An 18,317-nucleotide genomic window follows, 5' to 3' on the forward strand; every position below is an offset into this window, starting at 1 on the left:
TCATTAGGAAAAGTATATTTCTTTCTTGATAGTTTACTTTGTATTCAAGTATATTTCTTTCTTGATAGTTTACTTTGTATTCAAGTATATTTCTTTCTTGATAGTTTACTTTGTATTCAAGTATATTTCTTTCTTGATAGTTTACTTTGTATTCAATTATATTTCTTTCTTGATAGTTTACTTTGTATTCAAGTATATTTATTCTTGATAGTTTACTTTCTATTCAAGTATATTTCTTTCTTGATAGTTTACTTTGTATTCAAGTATATTTCTTTGTTGATAGTTTACTTTGTATTCAAGTATATTTCTTTCTTGAGAGTTTACTTATTACTCAAGTATAATTCTTTCTTGATAGTTTACTTTGTATTCAAGTATATTTCTTTCTTGAGAGTTTACTTATTACTCAAGTATAATTCTTTCTTGATAGTTTACTTATTATTCAAGTATAATTCTTTCTTGATAGTTTACTTTGTGTTCAAGTATATTTCTTTCTTGATAGTTTACTTTCTATTCAAGTATATTTCTTTCTTGAGAGTTTATTTTGTATTCAAGTATATTTCTTTCTTGATAGTCTACTTTGTATTCAAGTATATTTCTTTCTTGATAGTTTACTTTGTATTCAAGTATATTTCTTTGTTGATAGTTTACTTTATATTCAAGTATATTTCTTTCCTGATAGTTTACTTTGTATTCAAGTATATTTCTTTCTTGAGAGTTTATTTTGTATTCAAGTATATTTCTTTCTTGATAGTCTACTTTGTATTTAAGTATATTTCTTTCTTGATAGTGTACTTTGTATTTAAGTATATTTCTTTCTTGATAGTTTACTTTATATTCAAGTATATTTCTTTCTTGAGAGTTTACTTTGTATTCAAGTATATTTCTTTCTTGATAGTTTACTTTGTATTCAAGTATATTTCTTTCTTGATAGTTTACTTTATATTCAAGTATATTTCTTTCCTGATAGTTTACTTTGTATTCAAGTATATTTCTTTCTTGAGAGTTTATTTTGTATTCAAGTATATTTCTTTCTTGATAGTCTACTTTGTATTTAAGTATATTTCTTTCTTGATAGTGTACTTTGTATTTAAGTATATTTCTTTCTTGATAGTTTACTTTATATTCAAGTATATTTCTTTCTTGAGAGTTTACTTTGTATTCAAGTATATTTCTTTCTTGATAGTTTACTTTGTATTCAAGTATATTTCTTTCTTAATAGTTTACTTTATATTCAAGTATACTTCTTTCTTGATAATTTACTTTGTATTCAAGTATATTTCCTTCTTGATAGTTTACTTTGTATTCAAGTATATTTCTTTCTTGATAGTTTATTTTGTATTCAAGTATATTTCTTTCTTGATAGTTTACTTTATATTCAAGTATATTTCTTTCCTGATAGTTTACTTTGTATTCAAGTATATTTCTTTCTTGATAGTCTACTTTGTATTTAAGTATATTTCTTTCTTGATAGTTTACTTTGTACTCAAGTATATTTCTTTCTTGATAGTTTACTTTGTATTCAAGTATATTTCTTTCTTGATAGAGTTTACTTTGTATTCAAGTATATTTCTTTCTTGATAGTTTACTTTGTATTCAAGTATATTTCTTTCTTGATAGTCTACTTTGTATTTTAGTATATTTCTTTCTTGATAGTTTACTTTGTACTCAAGTATATTTCTTTCTTGATAGTTTACTTTGTATTCAAGTATATTTCTTTCTTGATAGTTTACTTTGTATTCAAGTATATTTCTTTCTTGATAGTTTACTTTGTATTCAAGTATATTTCTTTCTTGATAGAGTTTACTTTGTATTCAAGTATATTTCTTTCTTGATAGTTTACTTTGTATTCAAGTATATTTCTTTCTTGATAGTCTACTTTGTATTCAAGTATATTTCTTTCTTGATAGTTTACTTTGTATTCAAGTATATTTCTTTCTTGATAGTCTACTTTGTATTTAAGTATATTTCTTTCTTGATAGTTTACTTTGTACTCAAGTATATTTCTTTCTTGATAGTTTACTTTGTATTCAAGTATATTTCTTTCTTGAGAGTTTACTTTGTATTCAAGTATATTTCTTTCTTGATAGTCTACTTTGTATTTAAGTATATTTCTTTCTTGATAGTTTACTTTGTACTCAAGTATATTTCTTTCTTGATAGTTTACTTTGTATTCAAGTATATTTCTTTCTTGATAGTTTACTTTATATTCAAGTATATTTCTTTCTTGATAGTTTACTTTGTATCTAAGTATATTTCTTTCCTGATAGTTTACTTTATATTCAAGTATATTTCTTTCTTGAGAGTTTATTTTGTATTCAAGTATATTTCTTTCTTGATAGGGTACTTTGTATTCAAGTATATTTCTTTCTTGATAGGGTACTTTGTATTCAAGTATATTTCTTTCTTGATAGTTTACTTTGTATTCAAGTATATTTCTTTCTTGATAGTTTACTTTATATTCAAGTATATTTCTTTCCTGATAGTTTACTTTGTATTCAAGTATATTTCTTTCTTGAGAGTTTACTTTGCGTTCAAGTATATTTCTTTCTTGATAGTTTACTTTGTATTCAAGTATATTTCTTTCTTGATAGTTTACTTTATATTCAAGTATATTTCTTTCTTGATAGAGTTTACTTTGTATTCAAGTATATTTCTTTCTTGATAGTTTACTTTGTATTCAAGTATATTTCTTTCTTGAGAGTTTACTTTGTATTCAAGTATATTTCTTTCTTGATAGTCTACTTTGTATTTAAGTATATTTCTTTCTTGATAGTTTACTTTGTACTCAAGTATATTTCTTTCTTGATAGTTTACTTTGTATTCAAGTATATTTCTTTCTTGATAGTTTACTTTATATTCAAGTATATTTCTTTCTTGATAGTTTACTTTGTATCTAAGTATATTTCTTTCCTGATAGTTTACTTTATATTCAAGTATATTTCTTTCTTGAGTGTTTATTTTGTATTCAAGTATATTTCTTTCTTGATAGGGTACTTTGTATTCAAGTATATTTCTTTCTTGATAGTTTACTTTGTATTCAAGTATATTTCTTTCCTGATAGTTTACTTTATATTCAAGTATATTTCTTTCTTGAGAGTTTATTTTGTATTCAAGTATATTTCTTTCTTGATAGGGTACTTTGTATTCAAGTATATTTCTTTCTTGAGAGTTTACTTTGCGTTCAAGTATATTTCTTTCTTGATAGTTTACTTTGTATTCAAGTATATTTCTTTCTTGATAGTTTACTTTATATTCAAGTATATTTCTTTCTTGATAGTTTACTTTGTATTCAAGTATATTTCTTTCTTGATAGTCTACTTTGTATTTAAGTATATTTCTTTCTTGATAGTTTACTTTGTACTCAAGTATATTTCTTTCTTGATAGTTTACTTTGTATTCAAGTATATTTCTTTCTTGATAGTTTACTTTATATTCAAGTATATTTCTTTCTTGATAGTTTACTTTGTATCTAAGTATATTTCTTTCTTGATAGTTTACTTTGTATTCAAGTATATTTCTTTCTTGATAGTTTACTTTGTATTCAAGTATATTTCTTTCTTGATAGTTTACTTTATATTCAAGTATATTTCTTTCTTGATAGTTTACTTTGTATCTAAGTATATGTCTTTTCTGATAGTTTACTTTATATTCAAGTATATTTCTTTCTTGAGAGTTTACTTTGTATTCAAGTATATTTCTTTCTTGATAGTCTACTTTGTATTTAAGTATATTTCTTTCTTGATAGTTTACTTTGTACTCAAGTATATTTCTTTCTTGATAGTTACAGTGAAGAGCTTGTAAGTCGTAGTGAGGCAGCAAATGGACTTATAATGTCTATGCAGTGCTTATAGTTGTTTTCCACCATATGTTTTATAATTCTGGAATCTATTAAGCTTTTGTTTTAGAATTCCAGTGGTTATCTCTCGTCCTGGAATTTCGGGTTTGTAATCGTTGCTTTTACCAACCTTTTTGATCCATTTAGTCTTTCTTTGTAGGTAACCTCATTTTCAAAGAGAGGCCTCCAATAATTCTTCAGTGCTTGTTTTCTGGCGGCTTTTATACCGTTATTGTCTGCCTTTTTAACTTTCGGTAGAATAATCTTGTATTTTGTCCGAAACCTTTATTTTCGACTTTCGCTCTATTCTTATATTTATTTCTATTTATTCATTTGGCAAATGTTTATGCACAGGTTCAACTGGTTTGAATTTTTTGGTTACAACGTTAAATTTGGCTTTTTATTTCTGACCTTTGTTGTTTTTGTTTTTGGAAAGGTGGAATTGCTTTCTTAACAATGTACGGTTCTGAGGACAATGATTAACTCTGTGAAGGGTAGGTTATATGGAATGTGTCTATCGAGAGATACATTAGACATTTGTTGCTCTCGTGATTTATATGTAAGCCAACTTTGGTCTCTTCAATCGTCTTACAGCTTCCAGTACTCCTCAACATCTGGCATTTCCTCGGGGAGTGGTGCTGGCGCTTCACTTGTTGGTAAAGAACAGAGGTCTAGTTCATGGTTATTTGTGTTTTCGCTTGTAGAAGGGTCATTCAATGTTGTGCATTGATCCAGGGCGGAAATGTTTACATTTTTTTTTAGTGTAGTGTTTTTTAAATAAGACTTTTGTTATGTGTTTAATCTCATCCTCATTAAACACCTTCTTGCTGTTGTGTGGCTGGGCTCTTATTTTTGAAAATGGGACAGTTCGTTTGCCTGGAGTGAAATAGAAGATTCTCTCCCTTTAGTGCACAAACCAGTATCTACTTTTCTTTCCGAGTAAACATGGATTCCCCTCTACGAGTGTTTTCCTCTTCCTTAATAGGAAATTAGTTCTTTTCTTCCTTCTTTAGAACTGCATTAAAAAAAAAATTCTTCTATTATATAGTTTCATATCATCTGCATAACTAGTGATCGAAGATAGGAACTAGTGTAGCTTTTATTTTTCTCAACGAAATCAGTTTCTTTTAATTTCTCGAATTTTATGTAATGTTTTGCTCCACTTTTCAAACTCCAACTATTTGTGATAGCAAACTTTTTCAGCATCAGACTTGTATTCTTTCTTTTGGTTACCAACGCCTGATGGCTTACATTGTTTATCTACTGTTATGGATGAAGAGCCACTTCCAGACTAAAGGTTTACATCATCGTATGCCTCTTCGTTCCTGGTGTATGAACGATTTGAGGGTCTCTTTAAATCCTGGGCGCAAGCCTGTCAGTATTCTTTTGTGTTTTGTATCAATTATTTTTATGATTTCCTCATTGTACACGGCTTTTTATTTCTCATTCACAGTTGTCCTTTATTGCTAAAGTATGTGATCTCGTCATATTTCATCAGGGTTTATTTCTAATGTCGTAATGTCAGATATTCTGACAATCTACAGAGAGAGCTTAGGCACACGGGACTAGTGTCTAACAGAGATTCAAGTTTCTTTCTTTCTTTTTTTTTAAATTTTCTTCCTTTGACGATTGTAATGCTGAGTATGGGGAAGCCAAACCAGCTGCCAACGTTGCCCCGCTTTTTATTGAAACCAAGAACTCTATTTTGTATCCTCGTTGTTCCCTTAGGTGCAATTGTCTAGATCTATTTTTCATTTATTTACCAGGAATATTAGTAAGATAAGATTTCAAATTCTTCTACCTGAGCCCTGTAGCATCTATAATAACTGGTATGATTGATATCTCCCTAAAATGCCAGTTTCTTTTCATATCATACATGAGATCTTGATATGTGTTGTTTCTCATTTTCATCTCCATTCAGATCTATATCATTATTAGGGAAACTGACTTCAACAAAGGTTGCAACTCTCTCTGACTTATTCCATATAACTATGTAAGGTTTTACACCGGCATTTTCAAGGTAGGTGGCTGTAGGGATAACATGGTCGTAACGTATGGTATATAAGTCATTTTCAACTGTTCTTTCAGGTTGATGTTCCTAGGATTTGCTGCTACATTGAATGTTTTATTCTTTACAAATTGTCCAGTGGAGGAACTTAATACTTTATCATATCTCACTGTGTAGTAGCCATCCCCCAAAAGAACCTTGCAACTTGATAACCGATGACTCACATTTTCCAATTCTGTGTGGCAGAATCTACATTTGGAATCATTAGTGAGACCTGCCCTCTTCTTGAATGCATTGGTCATCAATTACTGGTCTCGAGCAGCCATTATAACCCTTTTATGATCGTGATTTGCACGCTAATGTTTGTCGCATTTTTCAAGGTTCCTCTTTTGGAAAGTTTCGGTATATTTCTGCCAGCTCTTCCTTGCTATTTCTGTGTTATTTAAGTGTTTCAGTCTCATCTGTTAGACAGTCCTGACCAAAATGCTGTTGGTGTTTTACATATCTTCTTCACATGGTGTACATATTCTTTACTAATCGTCTCCCTGGCATGCCGTATGTTCTCGTTTTCCTCAATGCCAACGTATTTATAAGGATCGTGCTCTTCTATGCATGTTTTCAGTGTGGGTCTTCTTCTTAGAACTGAGTTTGACACATTTATCCAGGTCAAATTTCATTCCGATAAGATTGAAGATGGAGTGTATTACCTGCAGAATTTGGTGCAGATCAGTGTCAAAGCTAGCATACAGCTATCAATCTATTGTTTATCAATAACTGGTCTTTGGTACTGAAGCATTTTCTTCTGCACCTTGTCTGCTATCTTTGAAGGTAGGTCCCAGAAGATAGGTGGTCATATATATCGTCGGCTACCAGACAAGTTAAAAACTTGTAGATGGTTGTTAGACAGCATATTGACCTGTATTTATTTGGGCGTCGTGTTTCCTTGGTCTTAAGTTTGTATAACCCTCTGTCAGCCAGGGTGGTGTCGTTTCTTCACCTCTTAGATTCCTGCTAAAGCAATCACTGCAGTGGTGATGGAGTGCAATCAATTGTTTCAGCCAGAAGTTTTGGACATTGTCGATGCCAGGCTCTTTGTGTTTGAAGAATTGTGCCAGTTTTCCTTTTGCTGTAAGCGGGAGTTATGACTGGTTTAGTTGAGCCTAAAAATATCTTCAATCTAGTAGGCTTCTTGATTGTATTTGCTTTCTGTTTCAAATATAGGCCCCCAGTAGTTTTCCAGGTCTTCCTCTGCAAGTGGACTATCTACAGTAATGGTGACCCTTATAAGCTGCCTGTAAAATGCCCTTTAGTTTGTTTAAAACCGCCTGTTTTAAATCTGGGAGTTGATCTTTTTCTCCCAGTTTCTAATCTTCTGGGCAGGTGATGGTATTTTCACTCCAACTCCCTTACTGTATTATGCAACCCTCCAATGTTCTCATGGTAGTATTTGGTACAAAGTTTTCTGATAGTGATTTAAATCGACCCTGCACCGAGGGATCTGCAAGGAACTGCTTTAGTTGGCTTTTAGTTGTTTTTGCAATTTGATCTTCCAGTGAAGTATGTGTCTGGGTCTCTGGGCCATATTTGATGTTTGTTGTTGAATGTTCGGCAGTTAATTTTTCTGTCAATGTTGAGCTCAGCTGCATATGTGATATGGGGGAGTTACTGTTATTGGTATTAGCCTCTTGAGAGCGATGTTAACTTTGGCTCTAACAGTCTTAGCTCTTTTAACAGTTTGAATCTTGGACAAACGTGGTCTGTCCTTCATTCTCATGCACCTCACCTCCTCAATTGTGTTACTGAGCTCCTCCTCCAAAGCTAACTGTTCATCATCTGCTTCTGGTAGTACAACTGATGGTGGTGGTGGTGGTGGTCTAGGTGATTGTGGCGGTGATGCAGGTGATGATATCCTGTTGGCTTTTTCAAGATAAAAAATGACAAAAGATCCTTTCCAGTGTGCTGTTCTGTTCTTTTGTCTTTAATACTTTAGTTTTGCATATTTTCCCTTTTAGTTTTAATTTTCTTCCTTTGAAGATTGTAATGCTGGGGTTGCCCTGCTTTTTACTGAAACCATCCTCGCTGTTTCCTTAATTGCAATTGTCTGGATCTCATTTGCACTTGGTTTACCAGGAATCTTAGTTAGGTTTTCCCCTGATATGAGTTCTAATATGCCTCACTAAGTTTGATTTGTCAGAACAAGAATATCCACACACGGCACAAGAATATGGCTTTTCCCCAGTATGAGTTCTCATATGTATCACTAATGTGGATTTTTCAGAATAAGAAAACCCACACACTTTACAAGAATATGGCTTTTCTCCAGTGTGAGTTCTCATATGTACACCTAACGCTGATTTTTGAGAAAAAGAATGTCCACACACTTTACAAGAATATGGCTTTTCTCCAGTGTGAGTTCTCATATGTATAACTAACGCTGATTTTTTAGAAAAAGAATGCCCACACACTTCACAAGAATATGGTTTTTCTCCAGTGTGAGTTTTCATATGTTCCACTAAATATAGTTTTTGAGAAGCAGAATAGTCACACACGTGACAAGAATGTGGCTTTTCCCCAGTATGAGTTCTCATATGGTTCATTAAGGTTGATTTTGTAGAACAAGTATATCCACACACTTCACAAAAATGTGGCTTTTCCCCAGTGTGAGTTCTCATATGACTCACTAAGTCTGATTTTCTAGAACAAGAAAAGCCACACACTTGACAAGTATGTGGCTTTTCGCCAGTGTGAGTTCTAATATGTCTCACTAAGTTTGATTTTGTCGAACAAGTATATTTATACAGTCATCCATATATATATATATATATATATATATATATATATATATATACAGTCATCCACATACAGTACTGTTTCGCTGTTTTACAGCTCATCAGTGCAGCCAGACAGGCAACTGCCTAAGGCCATGATCGAAACGCGACCGCCCAACTGACAGTTAAGGCTTCTCACTATTACGCTATATGGCTGATGCTGAGTGGGTAATGAATTAACGATGTTTGGACATATATATAATATATATATATTGTATTTCATAATATTGTTTATGTATATATATATTATTTTATATATATATATAGTATTTCATATATGCATATATATACATTACTATAAAATACAATATATATTGTATTTTTAGTATTATATATTGTAGTATTTTATCTATAAGTTTAAACGGTATAAAGATATATAGATATATATATATATATTTATATAAAAATAATAAACTTTTTGACAGTGGTTTCAGCTAGACGGGTATTTATCGTGAGAGATTGGTGACGGGGGACCAGACACTGGAGCTCAGACTAGCACTTGCTATGGAATGTAACGATAAAACAAAGACAGGCTCGCACCGTCTCTTCTGTTGGAGAGAGGTTGCAGGGAAGAGAAAAAGGCATCTCCTACTAAGCCACAAAGTCTATTTCGTACTCTGTCAAGGCAGGATAGGCTGTTTTTAGCAGCTCTTGCCCAGATGTGGCAGCAGTACTCCATCCTTGGACATACTTGACTTTTATATAGATACAGAATTGCATCAGTAGTGAGACATCTTCTGGAACGGTGCAAGGATCCTATCATTTTTCCAGCGACCTTGGTGTATGTGTTCCATTTCAGGTCAGGAGTAAAAGTCAATCCCAGAAGCTTATCAGAACATGGAGCCTCTCCTAGATGAGAGCCATCCATTTCAATTGATGCTAGATGAGGATCAGAGCGTTGATGATGCAAAGATAGAAGCTCGGTTTCTCTTTATTTGGATTTTAGAAATCATGTCAATGTAATTGATTAAAGTAAGAGTAAGTTAGCTTATTTATATAAAAAGCACAAAACCTCTTCATATAAGTAATAAAAAACTAAAGTTAGTTAAAGCAATGGCAGCTGACACCTGTAGTAATACCATAGAACTACTTTTATACGGGCGACAGCTGTGGTCCCTTGGTATATGAATATATACAAGAACCTCACTTCCCGCTCAGACATGGTCTAGTTTACATGTGTATATCTTTTCCGTATGTATATATATATATTAATAAATCATTTGTTCATCTAAACATCTCTGCTATAATTCAAGCATCAACACACCCACACGCACACAACAATTCAACCTTTTTTATCTTAGTCAAAGGTAAAAGGTAAGAAAATCAGAGTAAGTGTACTAAAATATGATTGTGTAATATGACAAGGTACCTGATTAGCAAAACGATAAAAAGGTGGGCGCATGCACACTGAATGCCATTTAGATTTGGCAGACCAACTACTCTTGTATAAACCCAATCAGTTGGTTGACAGTCTACTCACAGTTGACTCCATTCTCAACTGCTGTATTGATCTGTGATCTAAAAAAAGTGAAAGATAACTAAATAGCGACTAAAGAGTGGATTATGTGATTCAACTTTTTCTGGTGACTTTTTTCCTTAGGTTCAACAGTTTGAAGGTTTTCACAACTAATGTTTATAAAGCATATATATGCACAATGTATTGAGACAGTTCTGATTTGCTGCTAACAATTTTTCACATAGTTTATCGGATGCGAGCTTCAGTGGTATGATGTCATAATAATTTGCCCCACTTTTTTTATCTGTGCATCTACCTAAACGTAGATTCCATGAACAAAGCTTTTTTCTTAGAACTGTAAACCTGTGGAACTCTCTTCCATTCACCTGCTTTCCGGCTGACTATAATATGGTCGTTTTCAAGTCCAATGTAAACAAGTTCTTGATGGGCTATTCCCCTTAAGTAATCCAATTTACTAAATTTCCACTACTAACAATTATTACGTCATTGTCCCATTGATCACTTTACACTTATTAACCCTTATCCTTGAGTGGCCTCTGGCCTTGATAAGTGGCGACTCCATTGTAAAAAATCATCATTGGAATATGAGTTGTTCAGAGGAAATGTAAACATTATGTGTATAGAGTGTGTACCACTTCACCTGATAAATCGACTTGCCCTTAAATTGAGATGGGCTTGAGTGATGGATGGATACCAGAGCATAAATATTTTACAGATATATTCTGTCTGACCCGTCAACCCTAATCTGATAGAAACAGTTTTGATAACTCGCTTATTCATGTCTCATCAACACCTATTAATTTTTATGTAATAATAATAAAGTATGGAGTAATTATTGGATTAGACAGAGTTGCAAAACAATTTTGAGGAGCTGCTATTTTATATGTGGTTTATAAAATGCTTTGAAGTTCTGTAATTATTCAATTCCTATATAAATACAACATAATACGAGCACCTACTTCATTGCCAGTCAATCAGACATATAATCGGTCACAGTTTTCAGTCTTTGCGACAATTATTGGGGAGGTGCCCAAATGTGTTTTTGCTTTCTTACATTTCTTAAGGGGGGATAAAAGTTCATGTGTTGTTAACTATTTTGCATTTCAACCTTCCAATTTAATAAATAAAACCACCATAAAAATATTGTTGTTGGCTTTCTTATATTTAATATTCAAATTCATATTTGATATAAAGAAAGCGTCATGTTATTTATTTTTTGTTTGTTTTATATAAAAATGGGAATGGGGGTATTTTTTTAAATTTCAATTTTAAATTCAAAGATTGGTCCTTTTTACTCATACATTCTATTTTTTGTTCTGTTTTAAATTTATAAAAACCCACCCCTCTTTATTAAATACTAGCCTGGATGCCCAGCGTTGCCCGGGGTTTTCAAGGTGTGTTTTGAGCAAAATTAAATCGATGCTTATTTTATGAAATCTTTTTTTTTATTTCAATTTTAAATTCAAAGAGTGGGCTTTTTTACTCATACATTCTATTTTCTGTCCTGTTTTAAATTTATTAATTAGTAGCTTGGGAGGCCAGCGTTACCCAGGTTTTTCAACGTGTGTTTTGAGCACAAAAAAATGTGGTAGTAGGAAGGCAAGCTAAAACCCGCAGCCCGTAAAGGCGGAAGAGAAAATGAAAGAATATCTGACGTCTTAACACAATTCCATGACGTGACCGGAAGTTCAGAATGTTAAAATTATGCAAAGTCAATCCAACCGATATGATGGATTGCAAAAGTGACTCGCAAAAAAATCGATCCATCTTTGTAGAAAACAGTTGAGGATGAAGAAATTAATGTGTTAGGCCAATCTTTCGATATTTGGTGTCCGAGACATCAAGCTTCACAATGATACTGATCTCGTGAAAATGCGTCGACTCTGACAAAATTTTTAGGCATACAAACATACATACGCGCACAAATTTAAACAAACAGGTGAGATTTATAGTATAGATAACACAATTATTTAGAAAGCTATTCTTAACATGGGGAAGGGAGTTCTTGCTAAATAATTTGTACATTCATCTAACAATTTAAAAAATTTAAAAAGTGCATTTTGTAGTCAACACAAAAACGAAAAACTGGGCAAAAAACAACAAATATATAGCAAATGAGTGTTATTAAAGGCAACATAATAAACCCTTCTACCTACTTGGATGAGATATTTGTGCTTAAATAATTTTTAAGCGTTTATTTACTTTTAAAAAATCTGTACCGTATCTTATGTTAGAAGAAATAAAAATGCGTGATATAAAACAGTCATCTAAGATGTCACGATAATCGCTTAAAAATCGATACTTAAATAAAGTACTGGTAGAAAACCACAAAATTAACATTTTTGAAAAGTTTTGTTATGCCCAACGATTTTTTACGGTATCTTTAGTTAAATAATTTGTTAAGTGAAATTCCAAATAACTATTTGAAAAAAATAAAAACAAAAACTATTTGAAAAAAATAACAACACAAAAAAACGTAAGAAAGCAAAAAATAAATAAATAAAATGATATGAGCCACCTATCTCTTCCCCATTCAACCAAAAATTGAAAACTGCAAATGATTACAGGTATTTTTTTTTTACACGGTGGTCACCACTTATTAAGTCCCAGAAGCCACTCATGGATAAGGGTTATTGCAAGTACAGTACGTTGGTGTGGAGATTTAATGAAGTGTTTACTTAAGAGGGCGGTTCATTAGGAATTTGGTTGGACTTGAAGACATCCAGGTTGTAGTCAGGTGGGAAGCAGGGGGACGGAACAGAGTATTATTGCCTGCTAACTGGTCATTAACTCGGTGCTTATTTTATGTTAAATTTATATAGGAAAGTGATTCCACGTCCTAAAATCTTAAATATTTATTATTATTTGTCGTGTCTTTGAACGATATTTTTTTTTTATTGTTGAAACGTAATAGCAAAAATACTTAATTTTTATTTATTTTATTTTATTTATTTTTTAGAGAGTAAATAACGCTGGGTTACATTGGAAAGATTTACAAATATATTTTTCTACATAAATTTACTGATAATTAATGATGGTCAATAAATATTTGATCATTTTATGTAAACGTGATAAAAGAAAGTGATCCCCATTCTAAAATCTTAAATATGGGATGAAACATACAAAATCAAACGAAATTCTCTAGCGACATAATAGGTAAGTGTAGACAGAAAAAAATTTTTATGTTAAAACAATTAGGTACTTGTGCACTTATGTTACCATGCTGAAATAACCTTATTATTCAGAAAGCCATTCTTAACATGGAAAGAGTGTTTTGTAACTATTCTGTACTTCCACCTAATAATTTAATAAAATATGATCTCATAAAATTCGAATTTAACTTAAAAATACGATTTTTAAAAATAGAAGAGAAACATAAGTGGATAATCATTTAACAATTAAAGACTGGAAATTAGTTTTTTTATTATTTTTGTGTGTGTGTGTGTGTTTGTGTGATCATAAGTTGATAATCATTAGGGGCTGCCAATTAAATTCTGGAAAATTAGTTTTTTTGTGATCAGTTTTCTTCGAATTAAATTATTGTGTTTACGGTTCTCAGAAATTACACAAGTGTTTTCTTTCTTTTTTTTAGATTTTTTTTTTTAGATTTTTTTTTTTTAGATTTTTTGTGTAAAAAAAAAGAAAACAAAAACTTATCTTTTATCCCATGAATTAAAAATAAACCAAATAAATTGGAAATTCACATTTTATATTCACGTTTGTTATAAATTATATCGAATCAATATTTTTATTGCAAAATAAATTTGTTTTTTAAATATTTTTATTGCAAAAAAAAAAAATGAAATGAATAAGCATAATTTAATATTTAAGGTTATTAAAAAAAAATTCGAATTAAAAGTGTAAAAAAAACGGTACTTGTACAGTTTAATCAAGACATAAAAAAATGAAAATATCGAAAAAAGGTTATATTGTACGATCTTCGAAAAAAAAATTCACTTAATTTGATCAAGTAGTTTTTTTGTTTTTTGTTTTTGTTTTTTTTACAGCGGAAAAACACGTTTTTATGAGAGCGCGTTGAAGGCAGGCATCTTGTTTTGTATTTTTTAAATTTTGTTCGAGTTTATAAACGCCACGGGGAGATAACTCTATGTAAAGTGCCGACACTCCCTCCCCATCTTTAATACTAGCTTTTCTTCCTTAAATTCGAACCTTTTTGCTCGGTATCATTACATTTTTTTTTTTCGCTGTAAAGCAAAAACTACTTGATGAAATTAAGTGATTTTTTTTATTCGGAGAACTTCATTCCATAACAGATACGTACAATTAAATTTTTTCGATATTTTCCTTTTTTTTAATGTCCAAAAACATTTAAAAACTTACCTTTCATTTCAGTTCCAATACGAAAAAAAAATCGGGTTCAAGTCTTTGTTCTTTTGTGTTCAAAACACAAAAATTGTTTTTTTTTTTTTTTAAAGATTTCTTTAGTAAATTGATACAACTTTTGTTTTGTGTGTGAAAATCATTAAGAAATAAAATCTATGAAAATATAAAAGAATCAAAATTAAAAGAAATTATTTAAATAGAAAATCAACTGCTAAGAACAAAGAAGTTAAGGCCAACGTAATAACACGGTGTAATCATTATTTCGTTCCTTGTGTAAAAATGTCTGTTTATTATTAAAGCGTATCGAATTGTTTTCCTATCAAGTTCGGATTATATTTGTCAATGATTAAAGCTTGTTTTCGATATCTTTTATAAATTTCTCTTTTGTATGTCTATTTCATTAAAAATTAAAACATAAAAAACACATTTATAAAAAAAAAACTGAACATTTCATTATATTTGAATTAGTCAAACTACTGTTAACATCCCAAATGAAAATAGGAATTGAATAAGTCAAACCGTCCTTATATGGGGGGGAAAAAAACGCGAAGTTAGTTAAATTACAAAAATAGATTTGGACCAAGAAAGTAAACTATAATCTTTACATTATGAAACTTGAAACTGATTCGGTTAAACTTAAGATGACCCGCCTGACAAATGTCACAGTAACATTTATTGAGTGGTTCTGGTTGTTTTCTACCAACATTTTGTTTTATTTCTTATTTTGAAGCGATTATCGGGTCTTCAAAGACATTGTGGTAAGCTTTTCTTGTTCTCCAACAGCGTTCAACCTTACTTGTTTTTCGAACGGAATAAACATTATACATTAACTAAAAACACTGAAAACTTAACCATTCGCCCATGTATGGAGTATTGTTGTCATATTTGGGCTGGTGCATCTGTTACTAGTCTCTCGCTCCTAGACAAGGTCCTGAACTGTCATCTAAGCTTCAGCCTCTCTCCCATCGACGAAATGTAGCATCCCTCTGCCTCTTGTACAAGTACTTTAACGTTGAATACTCTGACGAACTGCAAGCACTTGTACCCCCTCGACGTAATTACCCACGACAAACCCGACAAACAGCAAAATCCCACCCCTCCACAGTTGTGATCCCTAAATTTAAGAACGCCTTCTACTCCAGTAGTTTCTTGCCCCTTGGAATTCCCTTCCGAGTTCTCTTTCCCCAACTGTACTGACATGCAGAAGTTCAAGTGTAACGTAAACCGACATCTTGCTGTCCAACTCCCCACCTAGTACCCCTGTCGCTTATGTCCCTGATAGTAGCCCCTACATCAAAGTGACAATGTGCCTTGTTTGGGGTGATAATGTAATAAAAGAAAATCATTAAAAAACACAGAATTATACAGAATGGAGTTAGTGCACATTTAAAAATGTCATCAATGTAACGTTCTTTGTTAAGAACAAGAAAAAATTGTCTATTGGCATTTTTAAAAAATTGATGGAGATTTCCCTCTTTCAGAAATGGCTGCTCAGACCATCACTGATGATGATTTCTTCATTTTGAAAATCTTTTCTGCATTATCAGGTATTCTCACAAGGACTTTTTCATTTTGATGCTTGTTGGATGTTGAAGTGAGAATAAATTTTCATCTGTGAAGATGATGTTATTGAGCGTGCCTTGTCTGATAATAAGGTTTAACAAGAGTCGATTTCTGATGAGTTTCTTTGCAATTGTGGCTGCAGAGAGAACTGTCGCTTTTGGAGCTTATAAGATGACATTAATAGGTCACTTCAACATATCCTTCACATCGTTGGTGATGTTTGTGCTTTGTTCCTCATTTGTCTCATGGATTTTTTGGGGGGATTTCGTATGATTTTTCCCTAACATTTTCTTTATAAGTGTGTGTGTGTGTTTATATACCGTGTTTACATATATCAGTGTGTGTGCATACCGTGTGTACATATATCAGTGTGCCTGTATATACCTGTGTATATATATCAGTGTGCGTGTTTATACTGCATATACATATATCAGTGTGTGTATATACCGTGTGTACATATATCGGTGTGTGTATATACCGTGTGTATATATCTCAGTGTGTGTGCATATTATCATCATCGGCCATCACTCGTGTCCGAGTAAGACTGTCTTCCGTTTTGGCTTCGGTGGGTCCTCAGGTGAGCATAGAGCCCAATCCTAGACCCAATTTTTCTTGGGCATATAAAGGTAGTAGTGGTGGGCTGGGGTTGGGTGTGTCTGGTTGATAATCAGTCCTTTCTGTGCTTGCGTTTATCCTCAGCAGCTTGATTTAGGTCACTACTATAAAGTGCAGCACCTTCGTGGACAGCGCTCCCCCATGCCAACCTGCTCCCAGCCACGTCCTCCCATGTCTCAAGGTCCATGTGAAACCGCTTTAAATTTACTTTGATGTTGTCCTTATACCTCATCTTTTGGCCACCCTGGACACGCTTTCCCTCAACAAGCTGAGAGTAGAAAATCTGTTTTGGGAGGCAGAGATCCGGCATTCGGACAACATGGCCAGTCCATCTGAGCTGGCGTTGAGCAACAGTAGCGGTGATAGTAAGAATGTCAGCCTCACTCAGGACGCTGGTATTGGTGCGTCGGTCCTTCCAACTGATTTAGGATTTTTTGGAGGCATCTTTGGTGGTACGTCTCCAGGGTTTTTACGTGCCTCGCATATGTGGTCCAGGTCTCCGATCCATAGAGAAAAGTGGGCAGCAAGACAGCTTTGTATACCATGATTTTGGTCTTTGCCAGAAGGTCACGGTTCTCAAATACACTCTTCCTTAGCTTTGAGAAAGCCCCACTGGCACAGCTGAGTCGGTGTTGTATTTCATCATCTATGTTGGATTTTGATGTTAGGATGCTGCCTGGGTATGGGAAGTGGTCCACATTTTCCAGTCTAGCGTTGTCGATGGAGATGGGTGGGGGTGAGACTAGAGTACTGTTTGGTGGTGACTGATGGAGGATTTGAGTTTTTTTTATATTGATTGTTAGTCCTACCTGTTTGTACGCCCTCGTGAAGGCAACTAGTGTACACTGTAGGTCCTCTTCTGAGAGGGCTACAAGGGCGTTATCGTCTGCATACTGTAGCTCCATAATGGATATGGTGTTTGTTCGACCTTTGGCCCTGAATCTGTTGATGTTAAAACGTCGTCTGTCAGTTCTGTACATAATCCGAACTCCACAGGGAAGATGTTGGTCCGTGAGATGGAGGATAGCAGTAATGAAGATGGAGAACAGGGTTGGGGCAATGACACATCCCTGTTTCACTCCTGTGTCAACCCTGAAGGGCTCTGTTTCATCTCCACTACTACTGAGGACTGTAGCTGACATATTGTCATGTAGCAGTCTCAGTACCCGAATGTACCTCTCTGGGCATCCAAACCTTGCAAGAACCAGCCAAAGTAAGGTCTATAAAAGCTATGCATAATAGTAAATTTTGCTCCCTGCACTTTTCTTTGAGTTGACGAGCAGTGAAGATTATGTCCATCGTGCCTCTATTTGGTGCGTGTATATACCGTGTATACATATATCAGTGTGTGTGCATATATACCATGTGTATATATCTCAGTGTGTGTGTGTGTATATATACCGTGTGTACATATATTAATGTGTTTATATACCCTGTGTGCATATATCAGTGTGCGTGTGTATACTGTGTGTACATATATCAATGTGTGTATGTACCGTGTATACATATATTAGTGTGTGTGCATATACCGTGTGTACATATATCTGTGTGTGTGTGTATAGCGTGTGTACATATATCATTGTGTGTGTATACCGTGTGTTCATATATCAGTGTGTGTGTATACTGTGTGTACATATATCAGTGGGT

This window comes from Euprymna scolopes, chromosome 46 (assembly GCF_053919585.1).
Source record: "Euprymna scolopes isolate OS-2025 chromosome 46, ASM5391958v1, whole genome shotgun sequence".
Classification (NCBI taxonomy): domain Eukaryota; kingdom Metazoa; phylum Mollusca; class Cephalopoda; order Sepiida; family Sepiolidae; genus Euprymna; species Euprymna scolopes.